Genomic DNA, 21,216 nt, shown 5'->3' with positions numbered 1-21,216 from the left:
GTACCGTTGGGCCTTTCGACGCCTCTTCGGACTGAATTTTAATATCATTAAAACTTTAAAAGAAGCACAGAAAGTCTCAAAGTTCTCTTCGCTTTCTCTAATGTGGTGATCGTAGAGTTACCACAGCTCCAGCACAACATTAGGCCACGCTGAAGTTTCCTTCGCCGTTTTCAATTTGCCATTGTGCTGACGGCCGCTAAAGCTGATGATTGGTAAAGCATCCCACCTCATCCCAAAGGAAGGCAACAGCAAGTCTTTGAAAATTTCGTAGTAGTTATTATGCCTGAAGTCACTTTGCTCGTTAAGTAGTTTCTCTCTGTCTCAGACTTGGTGGGCGTAAATTTCTAGTTCCTCCAACACATTCAAATAGAAACTTCTTCTCGGGTCGGTGTAGCACTTTCAGTTGCTCTCTTATTGCGCTAACCTCATGCTTTCTATCTTTCATATGGGTTCGAAATGCTGTTCAATTACCGTGCCTCCTATGTTCCTTGTATCGGGTTTCGAAACTTCGCTCCGTCTGACGAATGTAATACTTGTAACAGTCCACGCATTTGGTCTTACATACTCCGGAGCTGCAGCATTTAGTTACCTTCGTCGCAGCTGAAATATGGTTTAATCTATGCACCATTTACGATTAATTATCAAATGGTACGGCCAGGTTTATTTGGAAAAACTTTTGCTGTTCTCTCTGACCCACGCCTTTTTTCATGTCAGTGCCGAATTTCTTCTCAACTTTAAACTTACGATTATCTTCACTTTTACAGGAAAACTTGTTTTTTATTTAAGTGAAGACAATAGGAAGATTAAAGAAATTCGTCATTTTCACTTGCAAAGGGTGTGTGTCGGAGAGAACAGCTAAAGTTTTTCCGAAAAGAAACATATCCGTGGCCTTTAAAAATTAAGGGCAAGTGGCATTTCAGAAATGGCGAGTAGATTAAACCATAAACCAACGGCTACGAAGCAAACTAAACACTATAACTCCGTAGTATACAAAATCATATGCACGGGCTGTGACAGGTATTGCATATGATAGACGTGGCGAAACTTGAAATCATGGTAATCGGACAGAATTTGGAGCGCATTTCAAATATAGACAGCGTGAGGTCTGTGCAATAAGTGAGGAAATGGAAGTGTTGCACAGTGCTCAGATGAGTTTTTATTTGAATGTGCTTCAGGACCAGAAATTTACGCCCACCAGGTGAAAGACCGAGAGAAACTACTTAATGAGCAAAGTGACTACATGCATAGTAGCTAACATGAAATTTTCAAAGACTTGTTGCAGCATTGCCTTGGAATGAGGTCGTACGCTCTACCAAACATCAGATGCGGTACCCTGGCGTCTGTTAGATGGACACGGTAGAGGGAACTATAACGTGGCGCTGTGTTTGGCTTCGAGCATTTGTGACTCTACGACCGCCAAAGAAGAGGAGAAGAAAACTTCAGACGTTTCTACGTCTAATTTTAATATTCGTAATTACACTAAAACTCCGTCCGAACAGGCCTCGCCGGCCGCTGTGACAGAGCGTTTCTAGGCGCTTCAGTCTGGAACCGCGCGACCGCTACGGTCGCAGGTTCGAATCCAGCCTCGGGCATGGATGTGTGTGATGCCCTTAGGTTAGTTAGGTTTAAGTAGTAGGGGATTGATGACCTCAGATGTTAAGTCTCATAGTGCTTAGAGCCATTTGAACCATTCTCGAACAGGTCTCGGAAGGTCCAACTGTACCGACTGACCTCCGTGTCAGCCTCAGCCGATAGGCGTAATTGGATACCTGATTAATGATATTAATGCCCTGATTTTTTATATGTTATGCTTGGGGACATTTTTATGCATGAATTACTTCAGTCTATAGTCAATGAGCGCTGCAGGTTCTACAACTGCCAAACGAAAGCAAGAGAATATTTTTTGCAATGTTTTAAAGCTCTTTTAAAGCTTTTAGTAATAATAATAATAATAATAATAATAATAATAATAATAATAATAATGTCCTCATCGTTGTTTCGTTTGTTACATTAAGAAACATTCTTTATGCATTAATCAGCCCATAAATTGCACTTTAGAGCGCTACAAACTTCCCACCAATTAGGATCCTAGGATCCTTATATAAAAGTATTGAGAAAATTTTAGGAAAATTGTTTCATAAAGTCCTTTTAAAAGATTATAATGCTATTAAATTTCATATCAGCGTTTCATGCTATACTTAGGAGCACTTATTATGAATTACGTGAGTCCACTCTATTTATAGAGGGCGCTTTTCAGCGCTGCATTTGTTGCATCAATCAGGTTTCTTAAAAATTTATTTATAAAGCAGCAGCAAGCTGGTGTACGTCTAGTTATGACAGTGAACTTCCAGTTCCATATTCGACAGGTTAGTCTTAACTGTAAAAAACTGTTTATTGCACAAATTTCTATTTCAACTAATTTCTTCGGAACCTTTTAAATTCACGAAAATGGTTCAAATGGCTCTGAACAGTATGGGACTTAACATCTGAGGTCATCAGTCCCCTATAACTTAGAACTACTTAAACCTAACTAACCCGAGGACATCACACACATCCATGCCCGAGGCAGGATTCGAACCTGCGATCGTAACGGTCGCGCGGTTCCACATTGAAGCGCCTAACACCGCTAGGCCACCCCGGATGGCTAAAATTTACAAGCTTAAATTATAAACCATTTGGGATCTGAACCAATTGTGATTATAAAAGGCCGGCCGAAGTGGCCGAGCGTTTCTAGGCGCTACGGTTTGGAACCGCGCTGCTGCTACGGTAGCAGGTTCGAATCCTGCCTCGGGCATGGATGTGTGTAATGTTCTTAGGTCAGTCAGGTTTAAGTAGTTCTAAGTTCTAATGGACTGATGACCTCAGATATTAAGTCCCATAGTGCTCAGAGCCATTTGAACCATTTTTTTATTATAAAAAATACAGATCTGAAGATGACCAGCTGGTCTGAAACCGGTCGTATTGAAATACAGAAAAGCAATCCGGAGCTTGAAATTGGACACTTTTTTATAAGCAACGATCGCAGTAATTCAGCGAAGACCAATACGTCTAGTTTTGACAAAATCCGCAGGATCTACTGTGAAGCTGATAGACAGAATTTCACTTTACAATTATTTCAACAGTTCAGGCGTGGCTCTCCTTAAGCTAATTGTGGCTTCGTTCAGTTACGTTTTTGAGGTTACGGCTACGTTTAAACTTGGCGGTGAAGTTCCCTTTGCTTTCGCATCAATGCCACGAAAATGGCTGTTGTATTGCTTTGCATAGATGGACCAACATGCTCTTATGCATTAATGTTAAGTCTCATCAATGGATTTAACAACTACATCTATCTGAAGCGTGCGTCTCGCTTTCTCTGAGCTAGTACACGATATTTTTGGCCGTAGTGCACAAACAAATCTGTAGTTAAGCCCCACGTAGTTGATAGATTTTGATACGATCTGTTCCAAATCAGGTACACAGTTCGAGGTCGAAGAACATTTGCGCACTAATACGCGACGACAAATAGTTCGGGATCAGTCCTGTTAGCCTTCATTTCTTTCACGAGGATCGAACAAAAATGCAAGGAGGAATAGCGGCAGGCGCCAAACACTTTCCTAGAGGCTCGGCGCCACAGTGTTTTTCTATGCATCGTCAAACGCCTCACTGCGACACACAGCACTAAGCCGTTAAAAGCGTGCAGCTTAATCTGGGAACAGCGCTTGTTCTCGAGCGTTAAAAACCAAAGCAAAAACATCTGCGAGAATCAGTTCAGGAGCATAACCATGCACCGTTTCCAAAAGGTCAGAGGGGAACTGAGATTACTACGACGCTACAAGGCTGATGATGCGGTGTTCACTGCAGTGTAACGGCTAAATGAGGGGCTGCTTACTGGTTTCTGCGTTACTGGCAAGCGTTAACAGCCCTCGTTAAGAGGATTCGTTACACTAATATGCATTGTTCGCTTGAGCTGTCGCGGGCTGACAGATTATGCCAGGTGTCCACTACACAAACACAGCCTCAAGTCCTGTCTCAGTTGGTTTCTAGAACTGCTCATTGGCCCGGAAGAGAATGGCTACACTCTGACAGGTACCTGCCAGAGTTTGATTTACACTTTAGGGCTAATCTGGCTTGTGAAAAAATTAATCACTAACTGCTTTTGGTTCCACGTCTATGTAAATTGTGAAAAAATTTTTTTTAGGTTGTAGTGACCAGCCTTCATGGGCCCCAGTGAACGCGGTAGACTGTGGAAAAGAAATACTGAACACATATTTGATTTACAACAACAGCGGATGCAGCGTTTATACTGCGAACTCTGTGTCTGTCCAGTTCACAATTTGGCGGCCTACCAAATCGATGGCCGTAAATCCAAACATTGGAGATATTTTAGAAAAAGTAACTTTCCGTACGCTGTTATCGTTTCTCCCACGAAAAACTGATTCCAGTGTTTAACAGTGTCACGTAACTCTGTAAAAGCATGCGAGAAGATAAATTAAACCGAAAATGAGCTGTCCATAATAGAAAAATTATGTTCTAAACTCTTCCATTTTTTATATCTGATAACTCTAGCCTTCATTTTTTGTAAACGGTAAGTTATCAGTAGCCTTCCAAGCACTGCATCACTGTTTAATTGCCCTTCTGATAATAATTACCAAGGCATCACAAGCGCGCACACTGAAGGGAACTGCTACGGTCGCAGGTTCGAATCCTGCCTCGGGCATGGATGTGTGTGATGTCCTTAGGTTAGTCAGGTTTAAGTAGTTCTAAGTTCTAGGGGACTGATGACCACGGCAGTTGAGTCCCATAGTGCTCAGAGCCATTTGAACTGAAGGGAACTTCGAGTAATATCGCAGATACACCAGTGATGTGTGCTTCCATTAAAGTAAACGTCATTCACGTTTATAAATTTAACCCCCTTTACGTTTAATTGTGAGACGTGTTAGATGCATGACACAGCATCTGTTGGACAAGTTCTTTATTTATATCTCGAATTGCTGAGGGAGACGGGGTGGCGGATGTGGCGCTGCGAACCAGAACATCAAACATATTGTAGAGGAGTGGTCTGTAACACCATGTTCTGGTGATCTGTGGGCTTCCTCGTGACAAATGAGACATCTGTCAATTATATTTTAAAATTAGATTTGAATATATTCATTGCGCTGGTATCTTATATTTCTACTCTGTATTTTACTGATTAGAGCGGCAATGAACATACAACAAATAAACAAAAAGAAGTCGTAGAATTTTAATTTAAGTTCGTTGTTAGCCAATCCGACGCCACGGTCAACGAGTTCAGTACGAGTGCGAAGGTTACTGGTGTAGCGCGATAGAATATGAGGCTAGAGTTTCCTAGAGATGAATTTTTCTGCAATTTCAGTTTATCCACTAGTGTAAGGGATTTAGATTCTTATTCGTTATCAGTATGTTCTCTGCTTGCAACATTCGTGATAGTTGTATGCTTGCATGAGCGAAAACTGAACCCAGACACTGTCTTTCGCAGTCGGTTAGCAGAAGAGACTGAAAGAGGCGAGCCTGCTAAAGGCAAGTGGAAATAATGAGCGGGGTGCTCGTATAGCTTAACGGAAATAGTACTAACATCAACGAAAACCAGGTCCCATCACACTTTTCGCTGATCACGAGTATTACATCTTTGAACGTTGGTGAAAGAGTTTGCCAGTGAAGACGACGCTGTTCCGTCCCGCTTGTATTCAGCTGCTGGCAAATCGACTTGAATTGGTTTAAATCTTAAACTGTGTTTACTAATACGAAACTTTTATCCCAGGTGCTTCCACTCTGGGACCACTATCACAGAGGCGAGAATTCAGAATATGCAGAAACAAGATGCCTGTGTTTCTTTGATTACGTGTTGTGGCTCCTTGATGTCTTATGATATAATACATTGGAGAAGCTCATTTCAGCCACACACAATATTTTTAGGCGAAAAGTAATACATCTGCGCCATACATTATGCTATCTCACGAAGCTCAGTTTGGCTAGTGTATACGAGCGAGGGGACTCTTACACTTAACATCAAAGTACACCTGCTCGCTAACATGATATGAAGTTGAGAAAATGAACTTGTTAGAAACAACGAACACCATATACAGGAGTTGAGGGAATGCTTAACAATAGTTTACAGGATGTGTAGAAACTTAAGCGTGTTTTAAGACAGATGAACTCTGTCTTGTTTTAAAATAGGGTTAATTTATTGTTTATCAGTTCATCAAAAGAGGCAGCGGATTTTCCTTCAGCTGTCGCCTTGGTGTCTCCAAATCTAAAACGAATGGGTGACAAGTGACCCAGACGGTGACCTAGTTAGCGACTGTTGGGCTAGCTTTGCAACTCTAAACCTATTCCGTTAAGGCTGAAGAGTACCTCAGCAGAGAAGACAATGCGTGGTTACTACTGCGTCCTGATGACGAGTAAAATAATGCCAAAGGGTTGTAATAAGATACAAACGCCGCACCTACTGCCCAGAGAGATTGAAATGACGACGCATGTATTGTGTTCTGAAACGAAAACACAAAGAGAGAGAGCGCAAGATAGACGGTGTCCTTTCTTAATATGTTGCGGTGCCAAAATATTGTGCCTCTGGTGAGCCCAATATCATAGCTGCTCTAAGCACAACATACACGAAACCACTCCATGACATACAACTCTATTAGCGGTGACTGGATGGTTCATGTGACTGACTAACTGTTGGTGGATTCCGTACTCCAACAATAAGATGTACATTGTAACATTTTTCCGTTGTTGAACATCTTTCAAAGAGATTTCTTCCTCAACCCACACAACCCTGGCGTTAGAGCTCCTCTACTGGCTGTATTGGTCACTAGGTGTTGCCGAATACTTATCCCTATAGACAGAGGTGATGGAAATCATGGGATAACTTACAGTATCGTGTCGGATCTTATTTTGCCGCGCGTAGTTCAGCCACTCGATGTGGAATGGACTCAACAAGTCGTTCAAAGTCACCTACAGAAATATTGAGCCATGCTGCCTCTACAGCCGTCCATAAATGCGGAAGTGTTCCGAGTGCTGGATGTTGTGCACAAACTGACCTCCCGATTACGTCCCATAAATGTTCGATGGCATCCATGTTGAACAATCTTGGTGACGAAAACATACTCTCGAAATGCCCAGAATGTTCTTCAGTCCAATCACGATCAACTGTCGCCTGCCGGCCGCGGTGGTCTCGCGGTTCTAGGCGCGCAGTCCGGAACCGTGCGACTGCTACGGTCGCAGGTTCAAATCCTGCCTCGGGCATGGATGTGTGTGATGTCCTTAGGTTAGTTAGGTTTAAGTAGTTCTAAGTTCTAGGGGACTAATGACCACAGCAGTTGAGTCCCATAGTGCTCAGAGCCATTTGAACCATTTCAGCTGTCGCCTGGCGACATGGGCACTGTTATCCACAAAAATTTCATTTTTGTTTGAGCTGAAAACGGTCTCCAACTGGCTGAAAGTAATCAGGACCCCGTCCATTCCATGTAAACACAGCCCTCACAACTACGGGGCTACCACCAGCTTGCACAGTGCCTTGTTCACAACTTGGGTCCATGTCTTTGTGTGGTCTGCCCTACCATCAGCTCTTCCAACTGAAAATGGGACTCATCTGATCAGGACACGGTTATCCGGTTCTCTTGAGTCCAACCGATATGGTCACGAGCCCAGGAGAGGACCTGCAGGAGATGTCTTGCTGTTCGCAAAGGCACTTGTGTCGGTTGTCTGCTGCCATAGCCCATTAACGCCAAATTTCACCGCACTGGTCTAATAGATACGTTCATCGTACGCCACACATTGATTTCTACGGGGTTTTCGTGCAGTTTTGCTTGTCTGCTAGCACTGACAACTCTACGCTAACGCCGCTGCTCTCAGTCGTTAAGTGAAACCCGTCGACCACTGCGTTGTCCGTGGTGAGAGGTAATGCATGAAATTTGGTATTCTCGGCAAAATAGTGACGCTCCCTAAAGATATCCGAAATGATATGTCCCATGCTATAGCGTTGTAATACAGACACAAACGCCGCATCTACAGCCCAGAGCCATTGAAATGACGACGCATTTATTGTTTTCTGAAATGCAAACACAGGGAGACGTTGCACTTTCTTAATATGATGTGGTGCCAGCTACCGCTCGGCACAATATTGTGCCTAGCTGCAACTATCATCCCGCGTTCGTTGTCTGTCAATTACCGTCGTCCGGCCATAATCACGTCGGAAACCTTTCAAATCAATCACCTGAGAGGAAATGAGAGATCTGACAATGCACTGCCCCTTTACAAACCGTGTAAGTAATATTACCGCCATAGTTTTCTGTTCATATCGTCATCACATGACTTTTGTCACCTGCGCGTGTAACAGGATGTTGCGCCGAAAATTATTTTTTTCCATCACTCTTAGATTAGGCGGCTCTTATTTCACTGCAATTTGTTAACTTTTTCAGGACGTTGCAGATTCATGTATATCCTTGAACAGATAATCAATAGATATCTCACAAGCATACAAAAATTTATTTTCTACAGTAATCTCCAATATGTGGAGTTGCAGTGAAATTCTGTATAACATTTATTAAATGTGGTCGCAACTTACATTCGGAAACTAACTACAACGCTCGAGAAGAGATCATGTATTTTATTTTGTAGTTATACTCAACTTAAAATGATGTAGCATTACCGTTTAGACCGATGACCTCGCAGTTTGGTCTCTTCCCCCAAACAACCAACCAACCATAACCGTTTAGATTGCACATTGTTTGATCCGAGCACGTTCGTTATCTTCCTGTGACGTTATTCGCGTTTACTTCGCATTCAGGGTTTTCTTTTTGTGTCTAAGTCAAGTTTGAATTACTTTGTCCGCAGCAGAATGTGGCTCAATTTCTAAATAATAGTCAAGCACCTGCCAGTATCGTGAGTAATTTTCTCGACTTCTTTAAAATTTAAAAGTGCGTTTGACAAGTTGAAGAATTTTCACCTAATGGTTGCTTGCCACTGATTTTATGAGGTACCTGACGTACAGAAAGTGCATGATATCTATCTTTTATAAAACATACGATTCCAAAGAATTATCACAAGGACAGTCCACTTTACATAATTAACTGAACACGATGGGAGGTTTGTAGAAGATGGGTGTCGTTTCCTGAACGTTGATAAAAAGAAAATGTGAAAACTAAATTAACAGCAATATACAGGAAGATTTGTTTAAAAAATTGATCATTTCTATGAGCCGTTTTCTTAATTAAATGAGACGTGGGAGCACATCTTCATTTTAGGACCACATCTTCATTCCGATGGGTAGTAGTCGGTGACCTAGTATCAAAATACGTCTATTTCATCTGCCCGTGCGGTTACAGTCCGTACTCGGAAAGCAACGTGTATTTCGCTAGACCTTCAAGCTGGCATTAGCACTACAGGTGCACCTAATCTGCGGCCCACCACTAGTAACGGAGGATGAAGCTTTGACAATGCCCGTTAGTCGCGCTGATCGAACGTCGGAAAAATTGTCAAACAAACGTGCGTGGAGGAACCTGAGACGGGAGCCAATAGGCAATTTGTGGAATACAGTGAAATTCAGAGTCGCTGCTGACTGTTTTCAGAGTAGAAATAGAAAAATATCTGGCGAAAATATGTATCACGAATTTCAGTAGCACAACGGATGATCGCATGAGTTCAATACATTATGAAACACGGCGACAGCAGGCTACGAACGTGAGTGAGTTGTTTCAGTGAGAGCTCCTTAAGCTTACCGGGTTTTGACACATGTCTGCTACGTGGCGCGGACCGCGTTGCGCTTGGGTCACAGGCAGCCTAATGCTACATCAAAGAGAAATCCGCAGCTCAAAGCGCCGCAAGCCCTCTATGTACGAATTAGCATGCTGTAGTCTTCGGTCAGGCCCTCAAACGGCTTTTTTTCCCTCTACATACTCGCAGGAGTCAAGCTCTGCACTACCTTCCCTGCTGCAAATGTGTAACTACTATTGCACAACTATTTTACTTTTGGGAAATCAGCTCTGTCTGGTCTTAAATGTCACCGTTGTGTGTGCCCGTAACAGTGATGTGTATCAGCTTTCAGGAGTTGTGTAAATCACTTGGACAGTATACGGCACCAACTGCGTAGAACTGCCGATTTGTACGAGGGCATGCTGAAAAAATAATGATGCCTCCGAATTCTGTGTGTGAAAACTCGTTAAGCTCTTTAGATATAACAACCGTTCCCAATGCTCTGCATGTTTGTTCTTGAGATCTACAAATTTGCAGCTCTGTGCCGGTAGAGTGCTCCGAATTGTACCGGACGACATAGCTGCTTGTAACGTATTATGTCTGTTCAAAAATGGCTCTGAACACTATGAGACTTAACTGCTGTGTTCATCAGTCCCCTAGAACTTAGAGCTACTTGAACCTAACTAACCTAAGGACATCACACACATCCATGCCCGAGGCAGGATTCGAACCTGCGACCGTAGCGGTCGCGCGGTTCCAAAGTGTAGCGCCTAGAACTGCTCGGCCACTCCGGCCGGCGTACTATGTCTGTGCGTGCAAACAGCGTGCTGTAATCGAGTTTCGAATTCGAAGAGTTCGTCCACGTATAGAACACCCTGTCCTTCAGTATGACAATGTCAGACCACACCTGAGCGCTGCGTCGTCTGCAACAGTCCGACGCTTTGGATTCACTGTAGTTGGTCGTTCTCCATACAGTCCCGCCCTGTCCCCACCCAATTTTTCTGTTTCCAAAACTTAAAGAACATCTTCGAGGATTTCACTTGGACAGTGTCGAAACGGTGCAGGCAGAGGTAAGGTTGTGGCTCCGTCAACAAATTCATACATTCTACAGTGACGATATCAACGAAGTGGTCTCTCGTTGGGAGAAATTTATTCGTCGCCACGCTATGTTGAGAAATAAACATCTAGATATCAAAAATAAAAATGTAAAATGATAGTAACATTTATTTTATTTGAAAAACTCAGAGTTTTCAGACATAAATTCAGAGGCATTACTCTTCAGATCGCCCTCATATAAATTCCTCCGCTTTGACTCTTCCAGGCACACGAGTATCTACAAATACAGTACGCTAGTTTTCCGATGGCACTTAATAATGACGACAGGACACTAAGATCTTAATAAAGAATATATTTAACATTGTCAGAACAGGAGGAGGCGATCTTAAACAGATAATGAAATACAAAATTATAAAAATTTTGAAGACCTTCTACAAAACGTTTTAAAATTTTCATACGTCTTCTATATATTGTCTCAATCGCATTTAAAATTAAAATTTTGTTGCAAATTGATGACCCGTGTATGTAGCTTACCTACCATCTTTAGATCTGAGCACAGGCAAACAAAAAGAAAAAAATGCCTAATGTAACAAGTTATGTAAACGTTGATATCGGTTTACTTTTAAAATTTTACACTGTATTAACATACCACATGTGGTATCGTAAGTGCAACTAGCAGCGTACAACACTTTTGCATCGTTCAGAACATCTTACATAAAATCATTAGCAAAATATCTTATTACAGCCTAAAACGAACATATAGGCAAATATATTGTGTACTGGAAAAAATAAGAATAAGCAATACCTATTTAGAAGAAAAACTAGTTCGTTGAACGTACCACGCTATAACTATGACAGCAATTGGAACAAAGACCTAGTACAAGATCGCAAAAATTTTATAAATCGGAACGCCTGTGTAATTATTTTCGTTACAGTCAGTAACTGCAAACAGAGGTTTGTCTACGGAAAAGAAGAAGCAACTAACTGTTTGCTTTGAGTTAGCAGGGCATAAAAGTAACATGAATATTCAAAATAGTAAAATATTCGTAGTGGAAATGCCATGTAAGCTGTACTTGAAGTCAAAACTAAAACATAAAATATATACACATCATCATCACATTGGTTAACTTGTGAAAACAGTAAAGATATAATTATGCACGCTGGGTGACACAGGACCCCCCACTTACTCATAGTTACAACAATACTGAACGTTGTGTTTACATGAAAAAGGCAAGTTAAAAGTTGTAAGAAGTGCGGGTAAATTATAGCCCATGTTTACTTCGTCTATTTTATTTACACGAAATTTATATACTTGATTAACCGCAAATCTTGTGATGTAGTTCTGTATTCTTCATCCTTTGCAGTATGCTTTAAAATAATTTTAATTTAATTACTTTGTTTTAAAATAGAAGGAAACGAAAAATCTTTTCTCACACTTATCGCTCACGTGCCATAACGCGAACTACGGGCACTTTCTGTAATTGTTAACGTGCCAGTTTCAAGTCTTTACAGCTGTAACTGTGAGTACGTGTGGGTCTTGCGTCACACAGCGTACATACACCTTTACTGTTTGGACTAGTTACCAAGTGTGATGATGTTGAATATGTGTTTCATATTTTACTTCTGACCTCAAGTACATCTACATCTTCATCGATACTCCACAAATCACACTTACGAGCCTGGCAGAGCGTTCATCTACAATAATTTTCTATTATTCGAATCGCCCTTCACTTTATTGTATTACGATTATCGTCTCTCCCTACGTAGGTGGGCGTGAACAAAATATTTTTGCAGTCGGACGAGAAAGTTGGTAATTGAAATTTCGTGAGGATATTCCGTCGCAACGAAAAATGCCTTTGCTTTAATGATGTCCACCCCAAATGCGGTATCATATCAATGTCACTCTTTCCCCTACTTCACGATAATACAAAACGTGATGCTCTTCTTTGAACTTGCTCAATGTATTCGGTTAATCCTATCTGGTAATCAGTACTCCAAAAGATGGCGGACAATCTTAGTGTAGGCCGTCTCTTTATTAGGTCTGTTGCATTTTCTAAGCTAATAAATCGCAGTCAATGGTTTGCCTTCCCCACAACATTTTGTGTGTGTTCTTCTAATTTAAGTTGTTTGTAATTGTAATTACTAGGTATTTAGTTGAATTTACGGCCTTTATATCTGACTGACTTATCGTGAAACCGAAGTGTATGTGGTGTGTTTCACTATTAATATTTTGTTATGCTGAATAATCATATCGCTTTCGTACTCAGGTAACTAAAAGCAAATATTTTTTACTCAGTTTTTCTTTTTCTTAGTCAAATCTCTGTTTGCAATTACTGGCCGTAACGATAATAACTACACATGCGTTTCAGTGTATAAAATTTTTACGACGCTGCACTTGCTCTTTGTTTCATTGCTTTCACAGATAGCTTGGTACGTTCAGCGAATTGGTCTTTCGTCTAAATAATTATGTCTTATTCTTAATTATGTGCCACAACATAATATATTTGTCCTTAGGTTCGGTTTCGGCTATACATGAGAGATTCTACCTGATGATTTTATATTAGAATGTTCTGGGCGATGCAACGGTAATGTAAGCTACTACTTGAGTTTATAATTTACATATGTTATTTCCCTGTAGATTTTTAAAAGTAAGTCAACAGTAATTTTTTCATAAGTTGTTACTTAAGAAAATTTTTCTTTTGTTTTGTCTGTTCTCAGATCCGAAGATGGTATTTAAGGTACCTAATCTGGTCATCGCTTTGTTTGTAAAATGAAAAAAAAATTAATGTTAAATGCGAGGGAAGAATATACAGAAAATTATTGGAAATTTTAAAAAGTTTTTTAGAAAGTTTTTAGGTACTAATAATTTTATATTTGATTAAATAATACCTTAGCCAGTGACCTCGTTTATGTTTACACCGAAACGAAGAGCATTTATGACATCAAGACATCCACGAACTTTGTAGCAAATCATTGCGCAGTGAAGCTAAATCTTGCAAATTGCTTCGAAACTCCTTAGTGGTTCCCATAGACGGTCCTATTTACTTTCAAACTGACAGAAAAAATAGTTGTATCCTACAGCTAATACGTTTTTCGAAAATATTTGTTTTGGCACTATATACCGACAAATCGCTCAGAAAATATACAGTGGTTCTGTACAGACTTCAGTCTTCATACTCTATACGGAACTCTCCTACAGTTTTGGCAGGACCAAAAAGTTTAAACTTTATTTTCACTGCCATTTAGCTTCATATTACTTTACCTCTACTACATTAAAGGTAACCTGATTACACTTACAAATACATACAAAAATATTCTGTTGATGCATATTACATAGATTTTGGTTTCATTTCATTAAATCTGTACACTACGATAAAGCAGAAACTTCTGTTCCAAGACAAATTGTATTTAAGCATGTTTTTAGTTAAACAGGATGTGCTTTCTTTACCGAGACTGTTTTAGCAAATAGAAACTGAAAAATCAATAACACAAATTTTTTTCTACAATTTTTTCACTTATTTCACTCCTTTCATACCAGTACGTATTCAGTACACCTCCCATAAAAAAAAACCGTCTCATCTTAAACTAGATTAGCAACACTGCATTTTGTTTGGTACTATACTTTTGTTGAATTTGTGTTATTTGAATCTTCCAGAACCAGGAAGTTATTAAAATTGAGGGAAAGGAGGCTGGGAAGTTCTTATCGACGATGTTTTCGTATCGTTATTCCTGAGTAAACTCAAAGGCTGGTCAAAATGCGAAATTCGAAAATTTTATCGATTAACTAGAAAATATCCGGAGTAAGGGAGAATTGCATTTTTCTTTCTTTTTTTTTCTTTTTTTTTCTTTAAAGAATGCATACTGGTTTCACTTGGCTAACATCCAGCTGAGCATGTGTGTATATTTGTAAAACAACGTTAATCATCTACAATTTAGCTTTTAAAAAAAAATGTATGTGTGTCAGAGCGAATGCTTCACCTACATGTTACACGGATTTTGAGCCTCTCCATCGTAATAGCACGGTGAAGCAGTCAAATTTAAGAGAGATTACGTCGATAAATAAAAGCTAAGAATGTAATTATGAAAAATATACTACAATGCCATTAAACACTATGATAAGAACGACTGTTTCCTTTTTTGTATTAGTTCACCTTTAGTACACACATGTTGTCACAAACTGTTATTTATCTATTAATATGGCCCACTCAGGTATTGCTGCCTCACCAGCCCTTCATTAAAAGCTGTGGACCTTACAGATGGAACATTCGCTCTGAAATACTAGTAGGTCCAGTAAAAACAGAAATACAAACTGGTGCAGTTTTGCTAATAAAACATATACTGTAGAACTATAAGAATTACAGTATCTGTAAAACTGAAGATCGAGTTATACACAGTTATTAACCCAAATACTTGGCGAAATTTACATTTTAGAATTTAATCAAGTACTCCGATTAACGGCCAGTCAGACGTCGGAAGAGTGACAGAAGGCTGGAGAGACCCTGACACTGATAACTTTGCCTTCGATGTGTTGTAGGTCGTAATGAGAAATCTGTCACAAGCACCTCCCTGTGCTACTACTTCCGTTGCAGGAACAGCGGTGAACGGTCCGATAATAGGGGAAGCCAGAAAGAAAAGGAGCCGGAAGGAAGGGCGACAGGGTCGTGTTTCCAGGGCGGCAAACTCTGCAGATGAGGGGGTCGCGTAAAGCCGATAAGAGCCAACGCTAGTCTTTGACATCTGCGTTCCGACACTGCTCCCGCGCCAGGAAATTGCCCCCCCCCCCCCTCCCCCCCCGTGGCGAGAGCCGTCAAAGCGCGCCTCACTTGCCCGCCTCCTTAGCCGACCGCTTACGAGCGGCCGCTCAGTGCGGCACTGTCCCTCTTCCCAGGGCGCCAAGTTGCACCAAGGTACAAGCTGGCAGGGACGAGTACACCCTTAATGAAGCAAACCGAAAGTAAATGTTTTAAAAGTAATGTCACACAAATGCGAATGATACGACAAGAGCCTCTTTGTAAGTAATAAATACCACAACAAACGAAATCATTTGCCTTTTTTTGACATTAATTACATGGTCCGACGATTTTGAAAATTTCCAGTGAGATGTACACTTTTCTAATTACTGAGTAGGCTTACAAGACGAATTTAAAATATGACGAATTATTTGTGTACTTTTACGAAGTGCTACAGTCTGTCCAGTTGAGCAATTAAGTGATCACCTTCGAGATCGGCAAACAATTTATAGCAAAAAATCCAAAAAAATGGGGTATAAAGTACAAAAAGATATTTCGACAAAATTACGGGCTTTGACGGCGACCGACCACAGTTTTTTTTAATACATAGAGGCCGAAACTACTTTCACCCTAATGAAAAGGATTTTAAAATTTTGAGAACATGTTTATTTTGCTAGTTAGTACGAACGGTAGCTTACACTGGCCTTTTCTTTTTTTTTCAAATAACTGCCAGCTTTTTTGAGAACTTTTTCTCTTAGTGGTAGGATTTCCGTCTGCCGTAACTGGCGGGCGGAGTATTGTCGGAACCAAATAGATAAGAAAAAGGCGAGAAATATGCGGAGGTAGTGTTAGTAGAAGGGAGAATGAGAGAGAGAGAGAGAGAGAGAGAGAGAGAGAGAGAGAGAGAGAGAGAGAGAGAGAGCAATGCGGGCAGTCGCCTGCGTACTGACCGGTGCGCAGCGGTGGCGGGCGAGACGCGGGACGTGGGACTGACTCGCGCGCGATTCACGCCGGGCGCGGCCGTCGGACTAACGCTGGCGCGACGACGCGTGCCGGCTGCGACCACCGAGCGCACCCGAGCTGCGCCGAGCGCGCACGAAGGCGCCACCACGCGACACCTGCTCACACGACACCGAAACCAATCTGCGCGCCTCGTACGGCACTGGACACGAGCGTTCCAGAAATGCGCCACTTCCGCACGTGCCATAAGCTGAGGAGGAGGAGGGGAAGAAGTCTAGTGTGCGCTCTGTCTAGTGGCAGTCATAACAGAAGTGGAACGGATGCTTCCGGGTGCCGCTAAGAGCACAGGACGCAGCCACCTGCAGGAAGTGGCTCCTGTCGGCACTACCGTTGCGCGCCGCTTTGGATCAGAAGAGATTCTCCCTGTTTTCGGGTGGCTATCTCAGGTGGTAAAGACTCCGTGTCTCGCCCGCGAGATGAAGGCAGAGAGCTCACCATCTGCTTCATCGTCGACATGGCCGACTGCGGACCTCTGGTGCAGAGTTGAGTGGAGAGTCCGCATCAGAGGCTCAGACGGTTCTGCTACAGCCTAGGTTGCACATTTTTGACTAGCGCAGTAGGATGGTGGGGTTTCGGGTTCCGTTTCACAGGTAGGAGTCCACTATACACAGTAGGCGACTACACGGGCTGCAGGGGCAGTGCGGAATGGACTGGGAGGTTTTTAACGTTAGACGGTCTCAGGAAATTATAGAACGAGCATCAGTCTACAATGGTGCAGGGAAAACACAGGACGAGAGAAGACCTACCAGCAACCAGTACTTTACTTGTGAACTGTTGTAGCTCTGTTGGAAAAGAACCAGATGTCCGAGCGCTAACAGAAAGCATTGAAAGTTAAATCGTTATAATACTAGCTAAAGCTTCAGCTTACTTTTTTTTTATAACGGACCTAACAGTGTTCAGAAAGGGTAGTGATATAGTGTCCATTGCCTTTAGATGTTGTTTACCTTGTAGTGGAAATGAAATAGACATTTCCTAAGAGTTACTATAGGTACAGGATATGATTAACAACATGAATAAATTAATAATTGATTCCTTTTACCGACACTCTCCCTTTCCAAAAATGGCTCTGAGCACTATGGGACTTAACTTCTGAGGTCATCAGTCCCCTAGAACTTAGAACTACTTAAACGTAACTCACCTAAGGACATCACACACATCCATGCTAGAGGCAGGATTCGAACCTGCGACCGTAGCGGTAGCGCAGTTCTAGACTGTAGCGCCTAGAACCGCTCGGCCACCCACGCCGGCTCTTCCTCTCCCTCTCCCCGTCCCCCTTCCCCTTCCTCGACTCAGAATGATACAGTTGCTGGAAGAGTATTCAGGAAGTAAGGTCCGATCTGTCACGAAATGGAAACCACAGTGAAAATCAAAGAGTTTTATTTGGAATAGTTAGCCACACCATTCAGCAATGTCTCTAGATAGTCGCCGCTCCGTCTGAGACATTTTTCGTATCGTTGTACCAACTTTCCAATACCCTCGTCATAGAATGCAGTCACCTGACTCTTCTCCGATCCTCTGCGCTGATCTGCAGTTCGTTGTCTTTACCGAAATGTTGACTTCATAGGCGGCGGTTCATGTCAGCAGAGATAGAGCAAAATCTGGACTTTAAGGAGGGCGATCGAACACTTCGCATCGAAAATGCTGTAGGGGCTTCCTCATTGTCCCTGCAGAGTGCGGCCCAGAACTGTCATGAAGAAGGAAACGCATGACAGTTCTGTCTTGTGGGCTGCATAACATCAGGAGAAATCTATTGCGGGCACTCATACTTGGCGGAAGACACTGCCTTCTAGGCATCTTTACGTTCATTGTGCGTTCATAACTGAAAAAACAGACTTGACACCATCAACAGGCATACTAGAGACACTGTCCAACACACCTATGCAAAGCTTTATCGGATTTTCACTGTGGTTTCTATTTGGCGATCTATTTCGGAATACGCCTCGTAGTCGGTGGTGCTTTAATCTACCCTCGATATGTTGGCGGAAATACATATTTACAGAGTGTAGCATAAGCAAAAACGTTGCCCGAAATCATACTGAGTGCTTTCTTCGAAAATTATTTTGTTCAGGAACCCATTCGAAGTGTAAATGGCTGCGAAAACGTACTCGACTCTTTAGAAATAAATAATCATGAACAAATGGGCAGCATTAGTGGTGGTTGTTGGGATGTTTAAGGGGGACTAAAGAGCTAAGGTCATCAGTCCCCCAGCAGCAATAGTGACCAAAAGGTCATACCTCTTCCCCTCTTCCCAATCTAAGAGTACAGCACATGTGGCTTAAATTCATCGTAGTAGTATCCACGGTAGTTGAGAGATATATGCCAAATAAATTAATAATAAACGGTACTGATCTACCACGGTAAACGAAACAGCTCGGAAAAGTGTTGTAGGAGCAACGAAAAAAAGCATACAAATTTTAAAGAAGGTAAGATCTGTAAGGCTTGCAGTGTTTTACTGAATATAGACTTCAGTGAGAGATGCTATGAACAGTCTGCGCAGCGGAACTGTCTCTGAATCTGGCAGAAGATCCAAAGAGATTTTGGTCATTTGTAAGGCACACCAGCGGCGAGAGACAATAAATAGAACAGCCAAGGAATTAAACACATTAGCTGGCAATGGGCACTCATTTATATTAATGGGGAAACTGAAAATTTGTGCCAGACCAGGATTCGAAACCAGGTATCCTCCTTGCTAAACATCTTTCGGACACAGTGGTCATCACAACCGCACAGACTACCATAATACGCATCCCTTCAGATCCAAATTCTCAAATTATACCACACAGTATAACGTGAGGTCGTGCATTGTCTTGCTGAAAAATAGTACCTAGGTTGGGAAAGGGTATGGCTACGGGTCGCAGGATGTCATTTACGTAGGTCACACTTGTCACAGTGCCCCTGATCTTTAGCCTCATTACTCGCGGCATCTCGCCGATTCTGTAGAAGTTCCAGCTTGGTGTGCGTCTGCACTGAGGCGAACACTGTTCATCACCTTAATTACATATATGTCCCAAACTAAAGGCATCACATACATATAATTAATGTGATGACGGCTAATGATCCGCTCAGTGTGGAAGCACACCAAGCTCGAACTCCTACGGGAATCAGCGAGATACCGCGAGTAATGAGTCTAATGAGCAGGCGCACTACATCAGTAGTGTGTGGTGTACGTTGAGAATTTTGGTCTGATGGGAAGCGTGCTGTGGCAGTCCATGTGGCTGTGGTGATCACTGTGTCTCGGTGGCATAGTGGTCAGCACAACTGCCTAGTAAACAGGAGACCCAGGTTCGAATCCCAGTTTGGCACAAATTTTCAATCTGCCCCACTGATATAAATCAATACCCATTGGCTGGTAATGTCTGTCTCTGTGTCTCAACTGATGCTGCCTGCAGGATCAAAATAGTGTCTGTCCTTTAGGACATGTCCGAAAGAACAGACACCACATATACACTCGTGCTCCGAAAAAGCTGAACACTATGAATGGCTACAGATAGGAGGTTCATATTCACAGGACATGTATATTAGTATGTTCTGTAGAAATGGTTAGCTTTTCAATCACCTCGGTGCAGCATGTGTCCTGTTGCCTAGTAGGCACAGGGTCCGCCATGAGCCCTGACAACTTGTTCCATCAACGCGTATAAGGCGTGAAAGGCGTCGTGTTGTGTAGCCATCCATGCTGCATGATTCTGTGGTGGTTGGCATTGGGACACAGTGCTGCAACCGTCATTTCACCATATCACACACATTTTCGACTGGTGACAGGTCTGGGGATCTGGCAGGCCAGGATAAAAGGCTGACATCCTGTGACACCAAGAAGGCACGGTTCAAGCAGCAACATGAGGTCATGCATTGTCTTGCTGAAAAATGGTACCTCGGTTGTTGTGCAGAAAGGGTATGGCTACGGGTAGCAGGATGTCATTTACGTAGGTCACACTTGTAACAGTGTCCTGGACACCAAGCGTGATTTGTGGTTGTACCCAAGAGCACACCACACTGTAAGGCCCTGAGGTGCTGTATGTCTTGTGCATATGTAGTCCCTGATCGCCTCCCCCTGCCTGTGGCGAACCAAAGTGCGGCCATTATTTTCAAGGAAACAGAAAATGGATTCGTCCGAAAACACTTTCTGATGCCATTCCCGTCGCCACTGATGTTCCATACACCTTTTCCGTCTAGCATGTTTCTGATCATTTGTCAAAGGCAGGTGGAGAAATGGACGACAGGCACGTAACACGTGCCGTAATGAACGGTGACTACTGTCACCCCTGATTCGATGTGCTGCTCTGTTCCACTATCCCACCAGAGCCGAGGAGGACGCAGATCTGTCCTGCAATGCCATTCGCCCGAGGTGTCGATCTTCTCGGGGGATTGTCTAGGTGGTGTGACCTGACTCATCTCGTCGTGTTACAGACCTCCCGTGAACCATTCGGCACACGCTCTTTGCGATCTCGGAACACTTCGCCCCACACGAGCAGCAGTTTCTGCAATAGTGGACTCTCTTTCAAACTCACTGATTTGACGGTACGGTTCGCGCATATGTCTGCGAGGCATCCTAAATGACTTCTCAAGTCACACTGATCCATTACCTTCGCCCGCATCTCGTGGTCGTGCGGTAGCGTTCTCGGTAGCGCGCCCGGGTTCCCGGGTTCGATTCCCGGCGGGGTCAGGGATTTTCTCTGCCTCGTGATGGCTGGGTGTTGTGTGTTGTCCTTAGGTTAGTTAGGTT

The 21,216-nt window shown here is 42.5% G+C and overlaps 1 protein-coding gene across 1 annotated transcript in view; it reads right to left on the bottom strand.

Annotated features, from left to right (window-relative positions):
- LOC126297841 (cAMP-specific 3',5'-cyclic phosphodiesterase-like) overlaps positions 1-16,512 on the bottom strand; it is a 1,751,676-nt gene extending 1,735,164 nt beyond the window's left edge. Inside the window, exon 1 of the mRNA XM_049989093.1 lies at positions 16,427-16,512. The gene's annotated coding sequence lies outside the window, so the exon portion shown is untranslated. The remainder of the gene's footprint in view (positions 1-16,426) is intronic.
- Between the last annotated feature and the right edge of the window lie 4,704 nt (positions 16,513-21,216).

This window comes from Schistocerca gregaria, chromosome X, assembly GCF_023897955.1.
Source record: "Schistocerca gregaria isolate iqSchGreg1 chromosome X, iqSchGreg1.2, whole genome shotgun sequence".
NCBI lineage: Eukaryota > Metazoa > Arthropoda > Insecta > Orthoptera > Acrididae > Schistocerca > Schistocerca gregaria.
The sequence above is the reverse complement of the archived record's forward strand: the minus strand, read 5'-3'. Positions and strand labels throughout refer to the sequence as shown.